We start from the raw sequence: 6,541 nt of genomic DNA, 5'->3' as shown, positions 1-6,541 counted from the left end.
ATGGAAGGATATAAACGCCAATTTAATTTTGAATTTACTCGAACCATTCTCTACTTTATTATTTCGCGTTTCGTTCATACCCAAAAATGAGTTTGAATGTGCCAAAGGTGTTTCGTCTTTCTCTATTACTCGCTTCAAACGACTGAATTATTTAAAAAACGATTAAGGTGATCAAAAGATTTACGAAGTGTTTTCTGTTTAGCAGAAAGATTGTACTTTATTATTTCGCGTTTCGTTCATACCCAAAAATGAGTTTGAATGTGCCAAAGGTGTTTCGTTTCGTCTTTCTCTATTACTCGCTTCAAACGACTGAATTATTTAAAAAACGGTTAAGGTGATCAAAAGATTTACGAAGTGCTTTCTGTTTAGCAGAAAGATTAAACTCCTTACATATCAAAATTCTGAATTCAAATTTGGCGAACTATTCGATAATCCATGTGTAACTTATCCTTTTTTTTTACCATTAATCCTCGATAAGGCCATTTTGGAAACTATTTTACAGGCTATGCTTCGCCATGAACGATTGTTCAAAAACATTTGATGCTATAAAAAAAAATCATGTAAAACAATATTCGTATAAATTTCGAACACACTTTCATCAAATTTAATACAAACTTCCGTAACACACCGTTAACCAATATTTTTCAATTTCGTTTCTATAACACGCTTACCAGACACACCATTCATTCTCTGACAATTATTCTCCAGCAATTAATATAAACGCTTTAACCCAATTTATAGACTCTATTCGTTCTTCACCGCATTCCCAAACCAATTATAAATTACAAATGAATAAAAGATCTCGTATTCTCGCAGCAGACCTCGTACAATAAGAAAATGGCAGGAATAGGAACACATCCGTTCAGTCTCGTCATTCGTTCCTGAATCTTCGACGGAAGCACGGAACACGAAAGGCGAAAAGCGATCCTGGAATCGTAAGAAAATTAGGAAGAGCATAAAAGAAAAGAGTGGCGGTATCGAAGGTGTAAGAAGAGCAGCACGGATGGCAGGACGGGGACAGGAGGACGGATAGCAGGACGGATAGCAGGACGGATAGCAGGACGGATAGCAGGATGGGTAGCAGGATGGATAGCAGGATGGATATTCGGAATGGAAGCAAAGGCTGTGGCTGGAAGCCGAGAGCAGAGCTTGAAAGAGGAAGCGGAGAGAGGAGGAGGAGGAAAAGTACGCAGCTCGAGCGAGGTCCCGCAGCGCGACATAAGGCCACGCACTCGCAGGCGTAAATAGGTGGGTGGTTGGGTAGGCAGGAAGAATAGCCGTAAGGAGGCGAGTAGCGCGCGTACGCGCACACCATAGCCCGCTTGGCTGTGTGAGTGCACACGCAGAGACCGAGAGTAAGAAAGAGTGAGGGTACCGAGAGAGGAACCGCTCGAACTGGCTGTGTTAAGAGGTCTCCCCTGTCGCAGGTAAAACGCCGCCTCTGGAAAGTGAGTTCAGTCGCGGCCGCGCGATCGCGTTGAACGATATTTACCTGCGCGTGCAAACTCCTCGGATTCAGGAGCGTACCGTCCGCTCCCGGAGCCTCGCGAGTGCCACAGAACCGCATCCTCGCACGTTGCCAGCGACCAGCTAGACAAGGTACGAGAAACTACCTGTTACGCTTCCTATATACGACCGACAGTTTCGCCGCTCTATCGTAACTTGGCTGTTTTCAGTCGCGGTAGCACTACCTCCGTTCATCGTGTACGCAGTTTCTCCGTGTATTTATTTTCGTTCGATCTCGCATACGCGACGGTGACGAATGGATAGATCGTCGTGACGAATCGTAGAGGATAGACGGTTAGCGAAAGACACGTACAAATCGAGCAAGTGGTATAGGAGTATGGCGAGTATAATAGGTACGGCAATTCGGCCTCGACACGGCTGCGTGCACACGTTGATTCGATTTGTCGCGGCAGGAAAAAAGCAGGTTCGTCCTCGCGGATGACGGCATCGCGACACCTACGTATATCGAAAATTCAAAGTTCCCGTATACCTCGTCGAAAGTTTTGCCATTGAATTCCCTGTCACACTCAACACGCCTCCGCGTGATCGTCGGACGTCACTCCTCCCCCTCCTGACGCCCCGTCTCTTTCTCCGTAATTCCTCGCTGCCAATCATTCGTGCATTTTCCACGCCGCTTGCACCTTCGGTTTTCACTTTCTCGAAAAAACGTTGCTCCCTTCGCATACGTAGTGCCGCTTCTATCGAGCGTGTGTGCCGTGTATCTACCGTCGATAACTATCCTGCAACGTTATCCGTGCCTGTTCCGATTCCACGCGATATTCTCGGTATATTCTCGCGACGAAAATGCGCGTGAGGAAAGTTGTCGGTGCGTAAGGATTAATTACTTTCACTGACTGAGAGTCGACCGGGTGATTCGTGTCGAGGAGTCCGATCTGGAAAAACGATCCGGTTGCTCCGGCACTGGTTGCCTCGCAATCCAGTCGTCGAATAATCCGTGTGCGTGTCTCGCTATTATACAGAACACGGCGCGCCGGGGAGGTCCGCGGAGGTTTCGCAGCTTCTACATTTCGGCCGCAAAACGACGAAACCGCGCGGATAAACGAGCCGACCGAGTTCGGGTCCCGCCCCCCGTCGAAAACCGGTCCTGCTCGCGGCCGCTAGCCGATTTTGCCTGGCGAACACACGCGATCGCCATCTTGGATCCGCCGGGGATGACGTCATTGGTACAAGGCACGGCCGCTTGCTCAATTCTAGCTGCAGCTAGAGATGGAAACAGAGGCCGCGGCCAATAGCGACGCTTCGTCGAACGGGCCTTGATATTTCGCCTTTCGATTTTATTCGGTTTTTCGCTCGTTAATTTATGTACCATACCGATATTCCGTCCAGACGACCATCGCATTTTCAGCTTCGCTTTCTTTTTCTGGCTAGCTCGCCACGGTTCGTTTCGGTAGATTTACGGTCACGTATGCGATTGGAGGATGGGTAAACAATGGGATCGATGGTGCAGCTACTACGCCTATGCGTTTTCCGCGATCTCCGAGCAGATTGTATGGTGCAGATGTTTCTTCTTCTGTTTCTTCTATTTTTTTTCTTCTTCTTTTTATTATGCTTGCTGCTTTTGTTGACTTTTCGAGCAAAGTATTGATTTGTGAAATTAATCGCCGGTTCCATTCTACGACTCAATCTCGATGTGATGGATTTTACCGTTACTGGTAGAAAAGCGCGCAAGGAATTAAATAATCGTAAATTGGAATGTAAAATTTATCGAAGCACGTATGCGTGTGTTACAGGCAACGATCAGTCGAGGAAGATAAAATTAAATATTATCGTTTGTGCTATTTCATGGCATATATTATGACTGTATCGATTAAAGAGCATTTGGTTTAGAAGTCGTTTGGAGGATGTACCAGTCGAGCATTTGTAAAGGGAAATCCAATCGTACAAAATCTTTTTAAAGTTTATAAATTACGTAAATTGCTGTATATTTAAAAAATGAAATTTCAAACATAAATTTGTTCCGGAAAGCGTACTATTTACGGGTGATAGGTATCGTGAATGAGAGCAAGAAAAATGTCGAAGATTTATTAATGATTATTATCGATGATAGCCCTGTTTGCTTTACAGGCGTTGAATTAGTTAGCATCGAATCATAGATGATGATAAATCGTGATTATGTGCAATACCAAGTAACGATCGAACAATGGAGTATTGCTTAAGATCCTACGCCTATGCATTTTCTGCAATTTCAGACGGTATCGCATAGCAAGAATTCCTTGCTTCTTATTGGGATGGGATTAATAATTCATTATATTTTTGAAGCTTCTTAAATCTTTGGAAGAGAGAAGGATCGAATGTGATTTTATGCTACATATACATATAAAAATTGCAACGATGAAAAATTATACCATAAACAATTATCATTTATAACTGTTATAAATTAAATTGATCGAAATAAATTATCGAATTACGAATTCTAATTAACAATAAAGTATCGAATCATTAAAATTATTAACAACGACATTATTATTCGATTTTTCAACGAATTCGGATATAATATTGAAGAAAAAATACTCAAACAATGTGATTTATTTATTATTTACTATTTTTTAGATATTTAATATTTTACCATTGGTTTTGTGCACCGATATCGCTTTAAATGGTCATTGTAGTTTAGCTTTCGCCATACTTTTTGTCTTACGTCACATATGACGAAGATAACGAATTCTATTTTCATCGAATAGCCATTTCTGTTGTCCTTATTTGCAGAAAGTATTTTTGTCTTTGTTCTCCATCTGTATTTCGATTATTTTCAACAAGTGAACTAACGATAATTTTGTTAACCTTTTTAAACAATTACCATTTCAAATGCTTACTTTATTTTAATAATAATCTGACAAATAAAATATGCGTCGAAGCATTAAATATAATAGAAAAGAAGTAGATATTTCCAAATATTTCTTGCAATAAATAAAATTAATAGAAATTTCAATTTCGTTGCCACTATATTAATTCCTGAATTTTTTCTTTAAATTTTTTGTATTTATATTACATTTGTGTTATTTACAGTCTTATCTCTATTATTCCAATGTATAAAATTTCTCGTTGTAAATTTGGTACACAATGAGAAAGAAACTAAAGTGCATAAAATATAAAATTTGAGCAAACGCGTTTATTTATGTAGTTGTTCACGTAACCGCAGAAAATACATTTATCGAAATTTTGTAGAAAGGAAATGTCATCGAAATTCACTACATGTACGTGTACCTTGACAATGAGTAATTGTCAAAAGTTACAACTATAGCACACGGCGGATTGTCTCACGTTCATACCGTGACAGTGATCTTAAACGATCTTCTTAGAATCAGAATCATGCAATTTCCTGTTTTAATAGAGCGAAACGTAAATGAAAGTACTATACTGGCTGCTTTAAACATCTTCCACGCATTTTAAACAATATCAGAAACTTAACATTACACTCGTATTATGTAGACAAGTAAAGTGATATGAATTTCGTTATCTCTTGGTGAAAGTTTAGTAGCATGTTTAATCCAAGAAATAAGTTAATTACTAAAATAAATCTAAAAAGTATTTAATCAATACGGAATAATGTACAATATCTACATTATATAGTTGATTATTTTTTTTTCTTATATTAAATATGCTATAAAATTTGCATTCAGAGATAAAGAAGTATACTCTTACAATTAGTCACGTTTTGTATAATTTAACGAAAGTAGGCATTATGTGTATATTAAATTTCTTAAAAATATTTTATAATATAATTTTTTCAATTATATCATGTACGTTATAATATTATCCTACATCGATTAAATATTTGTTTTAATAATATTTGTTGATCGTTTTAAAAAATATTTAGTATACATACAACAGCTATTTTGAGTAGTTTGTATAAAAAGCAACTAAGGGCACACTATAATATAACAAAACATAATGTATTATTTGAACACTGTATTATTACCAATTATTGTGCCATATACTTATATATAATACATTTTGTACTTCAATGCACTTAGTACATCCAATGTAAACACAAATTACATTCATTTAACTCGTATGATCATTTGTACAACAAGCAATATGGTAAATTCCACCGCTGCAGGGATACAAAAGTATGTAAATTATGTAAATTATATATATTAAATATGTTGCATGTTATATGCAGCGCACAGAAAAATAGTTAAATATAATGTTGGAATTTCTTTGGAAAAATGTTTTATGGAATCGAAATTCAACGGTACGAAAATTCGAGCTCTGTATGCAAATACTGGGCTCTGCAGTCAGTAAAACTTTCACTGCAAGAACCTTCGGTTTTAATCGCCATCCAGTTTGGTATTTTTAACGTGGTAAAAGTTCGTGTATTTACCGCCCATTGCGAATACCACGGAGACAGGCGAAATAAAATCGAAATCGATAAATATTTATAAAAGAATAATTAAATTCATTTTCAATACACGGAATATTCTTTTTCACGGAGAAGATATTTTTATGCAAGAATAGAAACAAAAATTTTACACCTCTGTTTACCCATGTCAATGAAATTTTCAATTAGCATATGTACCGTGACATTGTCAATACTTATCAAGGAAAGTTGACGAATAATAAGCTTTTAAGGTCAATATTTTCGAAAATCAAAACTTCAAACCTAGAAATTTAATTTACATTTCTAATACTTTCCTTTCTTTCATACAAGTAGTTATTGCATGTTTTTATCCTTTTTCATTTTATTCAAATAAATTGGAGAAATTAAATGAATATTTAACGAAAATTAATATTTAAAATATTCAATAAACGTTTATAATTACGAAGTTCATTCTAATCGTATATTTATTTCACTATGTTTAATGGACAGTAAATTCCATTTTATAAAATTTATATCAACTTTCTATTTCCTTTTAAAAAATTGATATTTTTGTACGGTATTTATTTATTTTTTATTTTTATCAAATTGTTTGTGGTGAAAATTTAATTCGTTTTTTGTTGAATATGTTTTAAAATCGTAATATTAAAAATAACAAGAATACCAGCTGATTGGTATGATATTCAATATCATGAA

At 37.0% G+C, this 6,541-nt stretch overlaps 1 protein-coding gene across 1 annotated transcript in view; it reads left to right on the top strand.

The window, feature by feature from the left end:
- The first annotated feature begins 1,471 nt into the window (after positions 1-1,471).
- Positions 1,472-6,541, top strand: part of pot (zona pellucida domain protein papillote) — a 118,139-nt gene continuing 113,069 nt past the window's right edge. The window contains exon 1 of the mRNA XM_017897211.1: positions 1,472-1,599. The gene's annotated coding sequence lies outside the window, so the exon portion shown is untranslated. The remainder of the gene's footprint in view (positions 1,600-6,541) is intronic.

This window comes from Eufriesea mexicana, unplaced genomic scaffold, assembly GCF_001483705.2.
Source record: "Eufriesea mexicana isolate 0111107269 unplaced genomic scaffold, ASM148370v2 scaffold487, whole genome shotgun sequence".
Lineage (NCBI taxonomy): Eukaryota > Metazoa > Arthropoda > Insecta > Hymenoptera > Apidae > Eufriesea > Eufriesea mexicana.
The sequence above is the reverse complement of the archived record's forward strand: the minus strand, read 5'-3'. Positions and strand labels throughout refer to the sequence as shown.